This window comes from Rutidosis leptorrhynchoides, chromosome 6 (genome assembly GCF_046630445.1).
Source record: "Rutidosis leptorrhynchoides isolate AG116_Rl617_1_P2 chromosome 6, CSIRO_AGI_Rlap_v1, whole genome shotgun sequence".
Taxonomy (NCBI): domain Eukaryota; kingdom Viridiplantae; phylum Streptophyta; class Magnoliopsida; order Asterales; family Asteraceae; genus Rutidosis; species Rutidosis leptorrhynchoides.
In genome coordinates, this window is record NC_092338.1 from 188220691 (window position 1) to 188235681 (window position 14991).

Here is a 14991-nt window from a genome sequence, read left to right on the forward strand (position 1 = left end):
TTAATTTCATCATGATACTCATACTCATTATTTTCTAATCAATTTGTTAATAGCTTTTAATCGTCTTTTATATCGCGTTTATAATAATAATAATAATAATAATAATAATAATAATAATAATAATAATAATAATAATAATAATAATAATAATAAAGATTATGATAATATTAATGATAATACTAATAACTATGATAATAATAATAATAATACTAATTATAACTTTAACGATAATAACGATAGTAATAATAATAAAAATAACAATTTTTAATGATAATACCTTTTATTGATAATGATAATAATAATAATAATAGTAGTAGTAGTTATAATAATAATAATAATAATAATAATAATAATAATAATAATAATAATAATAATAATAATAATAATTAGATAAAAACTATAACGACGATAATAATAATCATTTTTAATAATAATACAAAAATTCAATTGACTATAATTTCTAATCCGTTCATCGAAATCATTCGAGTTCTAAATGAAAAGTTCTTAATTTTTCGTCAGCTTTCCAACGACATGCATATCATATACCTTATCTCAACCGCATATGTAACTAATTCAGGATTTAACATAACCTATCTAACAACAATATCAAAAGTACAAGCATGCATGATCCTATATACTCGAGCACTAGTCAGGGATACACTATTAATATATAAAAGTTAAGTTATGAGTGCTCACGTATCAATATTGAGATTCAATATTGAAGGAAAGTACGTAGACGCAACGGAGATGGTAAACACTAGATTAACCTCACGAGCATACCCTCGAACATTACCCATCACCTCCATAGCTATAACCCATAATTTTCTTAGCCCTATCCTACTCATAAAACTCGTTTTGAAATAGCTCGCTTATGACCTCGTCGTAATATTTTATGTGTAATACTAATAATAATAATATTATTAATCTTAATAATAATAATAATAATAATAATAATAATAATAATAATAATAATAATTTAAATAAATAAATAACATACGGAGTAATATTTTTTGGTGAAATGAATCGCCGAAAGAGTTCGAGCTTTATAGTCCCCGACTTGTGACCCACAGCTCCGCGATTGCGAAGCATTTTAGGGTGAAAGCTCCGCAATTGCGGAGGTACTGTTTCCAGCTCATTCTGCACTCATTTGAGGCCGCTGACGGTTTATATTATATTATATATATAAAATATAATATTCATATAATTAATTATATATTATATTATATTTATGCGTATAGTTAACTCGTAATTTTAGTTCCACCGAATTGTACTTTGTCACTCGACTTATGTCTCGGTTCCAGTTTCCCGAACGCATTTTCGTATGCTTAGAAAACTAGCACTTTACGTTATGCGACGTGTACCTTTATAAATAATTAGACTTAATCATCTAAAGACTATATTACCCAAAGCACAACTTTTGTATTTAAGTGTCATGGTCATTTGCTTCTATAAATAAAAGTCTCGTTGTTTATCAAAATATATTATTTTTAATCAACCGTTAAATATTATATTTTCGTCACTTGTAAAATATATATATCCTTTATTATAAATTTGTTCATATTGAAATATTTACTTAATAATACAATATTTAGTTTTTCAAAACTAATTATATTTTAAAGTTCATTTTGGAATCGTTTTGATAGTAGAAAAGCATTATATCAAATCACGTTTACGTTTTTGAAACACTTTATATATTTGTAATTTATAATATAAGCTTTATTTAAATTCCCCAAAGGTCATATATAACCTATCCTAATAAACGTCCTAATTAATAAAGTTCTTTTTTAAACTAAAACGTTTTTATATGTTTAAATCAAATATGATAACTTTGTTTTCTAAAACTAGATATATAAAATAATCATTTTATTAAAAGGTTAAAATAGTAAAAGTTGTTATATCGTAAAACGTTTTAGAAAAGTAAATTTAAATATACTTTTTAATAGATTTCAAGTTTTTAACATTCGTTGGTGCAACGTGATATAAAGTCTAAAGGTTAGATAAACGTACGAAATTATCTTATTAAAATCACGAGAAAAATGTTGTAAAGTATGAATTGAAAATCAAATAGGAATCTTCACTAACTCTTGTCTATTTCCCCTTAATTGACTCTTTGTTCTTATTTGTGAAATCACTTTACCATTTTTCCGAATATGGTTAAAAAGGAAAAGTTTCCTAATTCAAAGTGGACCTCTCAACAGAGACTCGTAATCATAATTCAATGTATCTGATAACTCAATCATTTGATATTATCTTATAATTCCATCTATAGACACATTGAAACAAATACGTTCATGAAAAGTATTATTCATTTAATACTTTGTTAATATTTCAGGTTATAATATATACACATATACATACAATCATGTCCGTTCATATAATGGTTCATGAATCGTTGAAATTTGGTCGAGGTTAAATGAATGTATGAACACAGTTTAAAATTCTTGAGATTTAACTTAACAAACTTTGCTTATCATGTCGGAATAATATAAAAGATTAAAGTTTAAATTTGTTCGGAAATTACCGGGTCGTCACAGTAGGGAAGTGGGATTTTCGCTTGCTTATTTTTGGAAATTGGATTAGAATCTAGCCGTGCTGTTTTGCGCGCCGCGCAAATTCTGGTGCCGCGCCATTGTGCATGTTTTGGTGGTCAGGATCACTGACCTGGTAACAGGTTCAAACTATCGTTACTGCGCGCGCCGCGGGGTGGGGGCGCGCCGCGCCATAAGGCGTGGCAGGAACTTTATTTAAAAAAAATATGTCTTACGGATCGGGTGGATAACGGGTTGGGTCGTTACAAGTGGTATCAGAGCATGGTCTAAGGGAATTAGGAGACTTGATAAAGACCTAGACTTAGACTTTGCGTGATTTTAATTTACGGGACTTGCAGGAGACGGGTCGGATCGGGATTACTTAGTGCCCTAATGTAGGTGTACTAGCTTTGTGTTTATACATGTATACTTGGGCGTATTGTGTAGTGTGTGTTGTGTATTGTTATCATCAAACGAGATGACCATTGTACTAACGAGTTGATGCGACGTGCTCGCGTAGCAATGATTAGCTACCATTGCTACGAGATTCAAATCGTATCAAATGAGTGATGTGCGATGATTGTCAAAAAAGATGGGATGGTGCGCGGGTGTGTGTGTTTTGTGTGTGCTTCGTTAATTAATTTATTTCATTTCTTAGAATGAAGATGAGATACGGGCAAGATACTGATAATGGAGGTACGAGTGAAGACTCCGAGTTCACGGCCAAGGTTGAGGTAATTTTGTAAAGACATCATGTGGCTTTTCTAGCAGACATTAAAAAGATGTTCCTAGAGTCGGTAGATGAACAAGTAACCGATCTAATCAAGGAACAAGTTAGTGCTATTTTTCAAGACGAGTTCGAGCAATGGGTCCCTAAAAATCAAGATGATAATGTTGGAAGACGAGACTTCCACTGTAAGAATTTCAAGGATGCTCAAGCTCCCATGTTTAACGGAGTAAGAGATCCGTTGAAAAGTACTTGTTGGATCACCGATATCGAGGGGGATTTTCCGCACTAGTGAGTGCCCTCCTGAAAAGAAAATAAGGTACGGTAGTAGTATGTTAAGAGAGGAAGCTAATTTGTGGTGGGATGTCAAAGTGTAAGTGTTCGGTGAAGAACAATATTTGAGTTTGACGTGGGAGGAATTTAGGGCCGAGTTCTTCAAAGAATACCGAACTCAAGCCAATCTTTCTCGAATAAGGGACGAGTTACGCAATTTGAGACAAGGGTCTATGGACTTGACTACTCTCAAGTCTACTTTCTTGTCCAAGAAGCGTTTTTGTCTAGAGTATGTCAGTGACGATCGAATGTTGATGGAGGATTTTTATCGTACGCTGAATGATGGGTTGAGGGGAAAGATTAGTAGAGGGTCAGTGAAATCGTTTGAAGAGTTATTTGATGTGGCAAGAGGTTTTGAGACGGAGGTTCCGAAAAGAATCAATTTTACCTTTAGCAAAAGAAAATTTGAAGCTACAGGTCATTCGAAGAAGAAAAGCAAGGGTGGGTCCGAAAGTGTTGGTAGTGTGAAGAGGGGTACTTCCGGGGGTTTCATGGTCACTTGCTATAAGTGTGGGCAAAAGGGCCACATGTCTCGTGATTGTCCAAAACCGGTTGCTAACAAACCTACATGTTTTAATTGTCGGAAAGAGGGTCACAAAAAGTCGGAGTGTCCCGAATTGAATGGTGAACAAGTTAGGAAGTTGGAAAGAGCGGCGGGTACGGCGAGGGCCCGAAATTATTTGATGACTAGTGATGAATCCAAGATGTCCAACGATGTTGTCTCATGTACTTTCATGGTTAACTCTAATCCGGCAAGGATACTATTTGATAGCGGTGCTAATTTATCGTTTGTGTCACCAAGATTTGTGCCTAAGCTTAATAAACTGCTAGCTAAGTTGAGTCATCCGGTAGAAGTCGAAATAGCGGATGGAAAGACGGTGTTAGGGGTCGATGTGTGTAAAAATTATAATGTTGTGTTTGGTGCCGAAACCTTTAAAATCGATCTTATCCCGATGACTTTGGGTGAGTTTGATATCGTTGTTGGTATGGATTAGCTCGATCATTATAGAGCCTATATTGCATGCCATGAAAAGTTTATTCGTGTAAAGGCCCCAAGTGGGGGAGAGTTAACTACTCATGGTGGTAAGCGGAGGAGACTCGTACCATTATACACTTATGTACGGGCACGTCATTTCCTTAGTGGTGGTGGCATGGCTTTTCCTGCACATGTAGTTGATACAAGTGAAGAGCCTCCGTCCATTCGTGATATTCCGGTGGTTAATGAATTCAAAGGCATTTTTCCGGATGAATTACGGGTGTTCCGTCGGAAAAACAAGTTAAATTTCGCATTGAGTTGGTTCCGGGGGCTACTCCCATTGCTAAAAATCCTTATCGTTTAGCGCCAATGAAAATGCAAGAGTTATTAAATCAAACCCAAGATTTGCTAGATAAGGGTCTTATCCGAAAGAGAGCTTTACAATGAGGTGCTTCGGTTTTGTTCGTAAAGAAGAAAGATGGTAGTATGCGGATGTGTATCGATTATCGGGATTTGAACAAGGTGACGATCAAGAATCGTTATCCATTTCCTCGGATTGACGACTTGTTCGATCAACTCCAAGGCACGACCTATTTTTCTAAAACTGACTTACGGTCCGGTTATCATCAAATGCGGGTCTGTTAGGAAGATATCGAGAAAACGGCATTTCGAACTCATTACAGGCATTTTGAATTTGTGGTGATGTCTTTTGGTCTTACGAATGCGCCTGCGACATTCATGGACCTTATGAATCGAGTGTGCCAAACTATGTTGGACAAGTCAGTAATTGTGTTAATTGACGACATACTTATTTATTCTAAGAGTATGAAGGAACATGAACATCATTTGCGTGAAGTGTTGAAGACACTGCAGAAGGAGAAGTTGTATGCTAAATTCTCCAAGTGTGAAGTTTGGCTAAGGGTAGTGCAATTCCTTGGCCATACTGTGAATCAAGAAGGTATTTAAGTAGATCTGGGGAAGATAGAGGTGGTAAAGGGTTGGAGACGACCGACTACACCTACAAAAGTTTGAAGTTTTCTCGGATTGGCTGGTTATTATCGTCGGTTTATCCAAGACTTTTCTAAAATTGCTTCTCCATTGACAAAGTTGACGAGGAAGAACGTGAGATTTAATTGAGAAAATGAACAAAAAATTTCTTTCCAATTGTTGAAAGAGAAATTGTGTCAAGCTCCGGTGTTGGTGTTACCGGAAGAAATCGAAGATATGACGGTTTATTGTGATGCCTCTAAATGGGCTCGGGTGTGTTCTAATGCAACGGGGTAAATTCATCGCTTATGCCTCTAGACAATTGAAGGAACACGAAAAGAGATGTCCGACCCGTGATCTTGAATTGGCGGCGGTAGTTCATGTGTTGAAAATTTGGTGCCACTACTTGTATGGTGTCAAGTGCACGATTTATTCGGACCATAAGAGTTTGAAACATCTTTTCGATCAACGAGATTTGAACAATCGACAATGTAGATGGATCAATTTGTTGAAATGTTATGATTGTGAGATACTTTACCATCCGGGTAAGGAGAATGTGGTTGCGGATGCGTTGAGTCGAAAGAGTCAATATCAGGCAATAGGAGTGGGATCGTTGCGCATGACTATTACGAACGATTTCCTTTGAAGCCTTTGTTAACAACAAACATGAAGAGCGAATTATGGGGAAAATGGAGTCTATTACCTTAGGCCTGCACAGTTTGTTGTCCTTTCAAGGTAGAATGTGGGTGCCAAAAATGGGTGGGTACCGACAAATGCTACTTGACGAAGCACATAAGTTGAAGTACTCCATTCATCCGGGTACGACCAAAATGTATCTTGATTTGAATAAAGAGTATTGGTGGCCGGGCATGAAACGTGATGTCATTAAGTATGTTGAACAATGCTTCACGTGTTTACAAATGAAGGCCGAACACCAAAATCTGTATGGTAAGTTGCAATCGTTAGAAATCCCGATGTGGAAGTGGGAGCATATTACCATGGATTTTATTACTAAGTTTCCAAAAACGGCGAGAACCCAATTTGTTACTATTTGGGTGATCGTCGATAGATTAACGAAAAGTTCTTTGTTTCTTCCAATTTTAGAAGCAATTACGTCGGAGGCACTTGCGAAAATGTTTATTAAAGAGGTAATATCGAGACATGAAGTTCCCGTGTCTATTGTTTCAGATCAGGACACGCGTTTTACATCTCGATTTTGGCAAAAGTTTCATGAAGATATGAGTACGAGGTTGAATATGAGTACGGCATATCATCCTCAAACGGATGGTCAAACCGAGCGTACCAATCAAACGTTGGAAGATATGTTAAGGGCATGTGTGATCGATTTTGGTGGTAGTTGGGACGAACATTTACCTTTGGTGGAATTTTCGTACAACAATAGTTATCACTCTAGTATCGAGATGCCACCTTATGAGATGCTCTATGGTAGAAGTTGTAGAACCCCGATTTTTAGGGTGAAGTGGGACAAAGAGAAGTCGGGAATACCGACTTGGTTCTAGAAACTAATAGTAAGATCAAAATAATTCGAGATCATTTGAAAGCGGCTCAAGATAGGCAAAAGTCGTATGTGGGTAAGCGTAGGCGACTGATTGAGTTCCAAGTTGGAGATGAAGTGATGTTGAAAGTTTCTCCATGGAAGGGTATTATTCAGTTCCAAAAAAGGGGAAAGCTTGTTCCTCGGTTTATTGGGCCATTTAAAATTTTGGCTCGTGTTGGTCAAGTTGCGTATCGTTTGGAATTACCCGAAGAGCTTGCCGGGATCCATAATACATTTCAAGTTTCCCATCTTCGTAAGTGTCTTGCGGATGATTTAACATGGGTACCATTAGAAGATATTGACCTAAACAACAAGCTAGAGTATGTTGAGGAGCCGATTGCTACACTTGATGAAAAAGTAAAAATATTGAGAACTAAAGAAGTGAGAAGTTTTAGAGTTCAATGGCGTCGTAGTAAAGGTTCCGAGTTTACGTGGGAACCCGAAGAATTTGTGACAACCCGGAAATTTTCGACCAAATTTAAACTTTAATCTTTATATGTTTCCGACACGATAGGCAAAGTTTGTTAATTTAAATCTCAATAATTTTAAACTATGTTCATACATTCATTTAACCTCGACCAAATTCCAATGATTCACGAACCATTATATGAACGAATATGAGTATATATGTATATGTGTATATATTATAACTTGAAAATATTAACAATGTATTAAACGTATAGTACTTTACATAAACGTATTTATTTCAATACGTTTATCGGTGGAATTAAAAGATAATATTAAATGATTGAATTATCATATACATTGTGATATGATTACGGGTCTATGTTATGAGGTCCATTGTGATTTAAGAAATCTATTCTTTTTGACAACATTCGAAAAATGGTAAAGTGATTTATAAGTAAGACCAAATGTGTCAATTAACGGGAACTCGACAAGGGTTAGTGGAAATTCTTGTTTAATTTCCAATTCATGTTTTATAATATTTTCCTCGTGACCTTGATAAGATAACTATGTTAACTTTCATTTTATTTAATGTGAAAGTAAGAACGTGGAGTGTAAATAATTTAGATGTTGGATGTCGACAAGTTAAGTAACTTGATATTTTTCATTAAGATGATTTCATACGTTTATTTAACCTTTGGACTTTATCCCATGCTTCACCAACAGACTGTAATTTAAAAACTTGAAACCTATTATGAAAATATATAATTCTGCTTTTCTAAAACGTTTTATGATATAACGATTTCCATTATTTTAACCTTTTACCAAAATGATTCTTAAATATATTTAGTTTTGGAAAACAAAATTATCATATTTATTTGATTTAGTTTCAAACGTACAAAAACGTTTTCAGTGTAAAAAAACTTTATTATTAAAACGTATATAACTTTTATAAATATCTAGAACCACTTTTATAAATATCTTTATCAACCAGTATGATAAAGATGACGACATTTATATTTTATTTTATTAAATATATATAACAATTTAATATTATATATTTATACGCGTATTATACGTACATAGTTTTATACTTTTACTATACTTTAACTTTACCTTTACTTTACTTTTACTTTACTTTAACTTTAATAATTCATACTTTAATAATTCACTTTAATAATTCAAAAATCTATTATAAATAGAATTCAATAGGTTTCATTATTTCATAGAAACTTGAAAATATATTTCTCTAAACTCTCTCAATCGATTTACATATATATATATATTTACTCAGTATTATTTCAAGATATTATTAGTATACATAAAATACTACGACGGAGTTATGTTCAGGCGATTTCAAAATAAGTTTTCAAACGGGATAGAGCTAAAGAAATTATGGGTTATAGCTCTGGAAGTTATGGGTAATGTTCAGGGGTATGCTTGTGAGGTCAATCTAGTATTTATCATCTTCGTTGCGTCTACATACTTTCCTACAATATTGAATCACAATATTGATACGTGAGCATTCATATCTTGTCTTTATTATATTAATAGTGTATCCATGACTAGTGCTCGAGTATATATGATTATGCATGCTTGTATACTTAATTTCGTCGTTAGATAGTTTTGATGAATCATGAATTTGATACATCTGCTACTGAGATAATTAATAACTTTTCATTTAGAAAGCGCATGGTTTCGATGAACGAATTAAAAGATATAGTCAACTAAATTATCGTTAATTTTGGTATTATTATTAAAAATGATTATTATTATTACTATCGTCGTTATTATTAGTATCTAATAATAATTATTATTACTATTATTATCATCATCGATATTAATATAAGTAATATCATTAAAAATTGTTATCATTATTATTATTACCATCATCATTATCATTAAGGTTATTATTAATATTATTATTATTATTATTATTATTATTATTATTATTATTATTGTTATTATTATTATTATAATTATTAGTATTATCATTAATATTATTATAATATTTATTATTATCACTATCTTTAAAACTATTATTAGTATCATTTAATTATTATGATTACTATTATTATCATTATTATGATTATGATTTAAAAGAGGACTAAAAGCTATTAAACAAGTCGATTAAGAAATAGTGAGTATAAATATCATGATTCAGTTAACATATGGTTAAGATTATGATTCAGACAAAAAATATCGTTTTCATTATTTTTATCATTATTATTATTATTAAAAGTATCATTAACATTAAAACTATCGTTTTTATTTAAAATTATCATTTTTAATAAAAATATCACTGTTATTATAAAATATCATTATTAGTATCATTTTAGTATTATTATTATTAAAAATTATCATTTTGGATAGAATTATTATTTTTATAAAATATTATTATTACAGTTAATATTAAAAAGTATCGTTATTATTAAAATGATCATAATTAGAATTATTATTATAATTAATATCATCATTAGTAAATATAAATATTGTTATTATTATTATTAGTAGAATAATAATAATAATTATTATTACAAGTAATACAACTTTTACTTATTATTATTATTATCAATATTATTTTATCAAATAAATATGTGAAACAAAGATATTTTTTTTACCACACGTAATATAATTACATTATTAATACATACGACTATATTTTAAGTGAACTTTATAAATTTTATTACTTTGGATATATAAAAGTATATTTTTATCATTTTAATATAAATTGTATTTATCAATAAATGACTTGTATTATTTACTCTAATAAAATATGATAAATATTTAAATATATATAAAACGACTTTATTTAAGTTATAAACATGTATAGACTTTGGAAGTCATTTTGGGTCAAATTGACTTTTATTAACTTTTGCATATCGGTCTCGAGCATTAGGATTGTGATATACTACGACTTGACCTAAATTGTTAGACAGATATTGACCAATATATAAATATATATAAATAATATAGGTTCGTGAATCCGAGTCCAACCTTGCACTTGTTCAATGCCATCATATGTATTTCTATTACGAAATACAGTATTGTGAGTTTCATTTGCTCCCCTTTTAAATGCTTTTGCAATATATATTTTTGGGACTGAGAATACATGCGCTGTTTTTATAAATGTTTGACGAAATAGACACAAGTACTCAAAACTACATTCTATGGTTGGATTATCGAAATCGAATATCACCCCTTTTAGCTTGGTAACCTAAGAATCAGGGAACAGTACCCCTAATTGACGCAAATCCTAAAGATAGATCTATGGGCCTAACAAACCTATCCGAGGTACGGATGCTTTAGTACTTCGATTTTTATACAGACGAGAGGATTCTGTTATACAGACGAGAGGATTCTGTTTTGGGGATATTCTATACGCATCTTGTTAATTTCGGTTACCATGTGTTCACCATATGAATGATTTTACCTTAATGCAGATGAGAGGATTCTGCTTGAGGATTATGTTTATGAAAAATGAAAATCTTGTGGTCTATTATATTATTGAAAATGATTTTACCTTTATGCAGACGAGAGGATTCTGCTATTGAAATTATGTTTAATAAAAATCTTGTGGTTTATTAAAATAATGGAAATGAATGATTATGATAAACTAATGAACTCACCAACCTTTTGGTTGACACTTGAAAGCATGTTTATTCTCAGGTTTGAAAGAAATCTTTCGATGTGCATTTGCTCATTTTAAAGATATTACTTGCAGTGATTCATGACATATTTCAAAAGACGTTGCATTCAAGTCGTTGAGTTCAATAAAGATTATTATTAAGTAAATGACAGATTAGATCATTTATAGTTGAATGGTACGCATGCGTGTCAACTTTCGATGTAATGAAAATTTTTCTTTTAAAAACGAATGCAATATTTGTAAAATGTATCATATAGAGGTCAAATACCTCGCAATGTAACCATATGTTATTGTATTCGTCCTAATGGATTAGGACAGGTCATTTCAGGTGATATCAGAGCGGTGGTCTTAGCGAACCAGGTCTGCATTAGTGTGTCTAACTGATAAGTCATTAGGATGCATTAGTGAGTCTGGACTTCGACCGTGTCTGCATGTCAAAAGTTTTGCTTATCATTTTTATCGGAAATTACCTACTTATCATTCTTAGTCTAGACACATCTTATTGCATTGATTGCTTAAATAGTGTATAGACAAAAATTCATATCTTAGCGTATCTGTTAAATCACATCTTAGCGTATCTGTTACTATAAACTTTGCCTGTCATATTCCGTAAATTCCTCCGTAATCTATGAAATCTTTTACTATATATATATATATATATATATATATATATATATATATATATATATATATTCTATGTAATTAGAATACCATCCGATAGCCAGAAATCATTTCATATCAAAAAATCTTTTATTCAATCGTATGAAATGGAACTCGCCACTAGTTCAAGTTCCTCGAATTCCGATATGGAGTTTCACTCGAGCTCCGAAAGCAGTATGAACGAAATGGATCAACCAATAAGCCATTATCTATTCTGGAGGAATTGGGGATGGGTTCGTAGCCTCCTTGATCATTGGAGACAAGAAGAAGGCGATCCTTTCCATCCACCACATTGCCCTCTTGGCGAAGAACCTGAAGCACTTACCGACGAATCTGTCCGAAACACCATTTTCTCTCTCATTTCCAGAGTATCTCGTCACGATTATATACTATACCAAATTCTAGATCTTATTTATCCGCTCGTCCGAACCGACAATCACCCTAGTGTAATAGAAGAAGTCAACGAGCTTCGCGCTAGGGTAGTGGCTTTGGAAAATATGGTGCAAAGGTTACAAACACCAGCAGTAGCACCAGCAGCATCACCAGTACCACCATCATCAACACCAACAGTACCATCACTACCCCCAACAACAACATCCGCATCCCATACCTCAACATCACAATCTGTACCTCAAGCATCAACATCATACGCACCATAGATACCAAGTAGTACCAACAACAATGACCGATGAAGTATTAATCTATAACTTCATTGGAGAAACATTCGGTGGCGATTATGTAATCTCCAATGTCTCAGAGATTATCTATTCTAACCTTAACCATAAATCAGATGAGTAAACCGAAATGGTAGAAGGAAGAATAGAAACCCTAATAGGGTGGTGTGCAATTTACAAACTAGACTTGTTTTACCAGCAGCATCAACAGTACCGTTAACATCACCAGAACAGTCAGTGCTATCAGTATTGTCAGAATCAGCAGTACCTATAACATCACAAGCTCCGCCAGTTCAAGAATCACCGTGGACATCATTACGAATTAATAACGCGTATATTGTATCAACGAGTTATGAAGTATTAACTCATTCCCCTTGAAGAAATTATATGTATATTATATATATATAAATTTTGAGATCAAAATAAATCTTTCATACTAAGCTATTATGTATGAATTAAATAAGGGTAGATACTACTCGATTAAATTCATATTACTAATATGCTAAGATGTACATCCTTCCTTAACAACTTAACCATCGTTAACTATAATATCTGTTTTAATTCAATAAATTCCATCTCATAATAAATCAAGTGTATTATTCAAATATATGTTTGATTTTAAACTTTCATCATCGATGTACTCGAAACTTTTCAAATAACATCATTCGTACTTTGCGAAATTCACAAGAATTCCATGAACCAAACATCATACATCAACAAATAAGGAAGTATTGATTCATAATTTCAATGTCATTAAAGAAATATTCCGTAAAAGTTATGTAATTTTTAAAGCCTTTAGGGATTATTCAATTCTAGTTTCAACCGTAAATCAAATAAATTTAATTTAATATTAACTCATTAAATCTATGTTACATCTGAAGATAATATACATATATATATTTTCATAAAGACTCTAATAAAATTCTTTTGTACAAAATATTAATTGTGAAATTTTTTTTTAACGGGTAGGTAATACCCGAGAGATATATAAATTCACAATTAATATGTTACATTCTTCGAATCTGATTCAGCAAATCATCCATTATACTCCCTACTTTCACAACAATATACATTCTTTTATAGAAATCAAAACAACCATACTCATTTAAAATTTAATTACATATTCTGATTTTGAAATCTCAGAATTCAACTCGAGATATGACCAAAAATCATCACTCTTAGATCCTTACATCTTTCACAAGCAATACTTTGACTTCAAAATTGTGTTAGAACATCATATGTATATTAATGATTACAATCTGTGTTCAAACCCTTCGAAATTCCTGAAGACACTTCAAATAATGAACAATCGAGATGATGATCCAATCACATATTAACCACAGTCTTGCATCTGAAAAGCTCTCGAAACCAGAGTCATAATTTAACACGTATCCGTGTCAGATCCTTTGGAATTTATTAGCAAAAATAACTTTGCGATTCTTTTTCAAATTAGTCAGTTTTGTCACAGCTCCAGAAAGTCAACTTCGACTTTTCAGTTGAAACAGTCTTATTATAACCTTGATATAGACGTTGCCCTTTTGTCATCGTTACCGGAGAACCTTTTATGTCTCACCACATTAGCAATAAACTTAACAACAACTTCACTGATCTTTGACTTTCCAAAAAATCATTATATTTGTCGAAACCCCATTATTTACTCATCCGCATCTTGTAACAAGAATTGTCATGCCAATTACTGGGAATCAGCAATCAGTATTTTGAAATCTTGCAGCATGTCTCCCCCAACAGTTATAGGTGTATATATAACGTCTATCTCATAGAATTATATACTTCGAATGTGAAGTTTCTGAAAAACACCCTAAACTGCGAACTAGTTCTCTGAAGTTTGGAAAATGCTGATGAAGCAGCAAAAACTGTAAACGACTTTAACAGTCAAAAGTTTGATAATAAAGAATAGTGTGTTGGAAAAGCTCAGAAAAAGAGAAGGTTTGGAACTGAAAACAGATTAAGCAAACCATGAAGGAGGCTGTGGATAAATCACAAAGACTAAACCTGCCTTCAAAGAATCCAAATGATTCAGTGTCTGCTAAAATTATTATCGAATACCTTACTCCTGACTCTAAACCCTTGTGAATAATATTCTTCATCATCCTTTGATCTTAGATATTCTAAGATATCATCATATCTTTCATTATAAATATCTTCAATGTTTCTGAAGATATCTTCATAACTATTGTTATTCGAAATCATTTATCTCTTCGCGCTATCTGTGTTACATCATAAAAGAAACTATTTTAGTTTCTAAATTCTGAAAAATTCGAATTTAAAATATGTATACTATTGAAGTAGTGTTGGGAACTGAAGCATGAGTTTGTATAATATAATGACACTTGATCAACGTGATTATATTACAGTAAGTCATGATGAGTTTCTAAATGGAACGTGATGATTCACAGATCATAACGTCATCATGTGCCATGTTACACAACTCTTGTATTCTACTTAACCTCTACACATATCAAGAAAATATTTT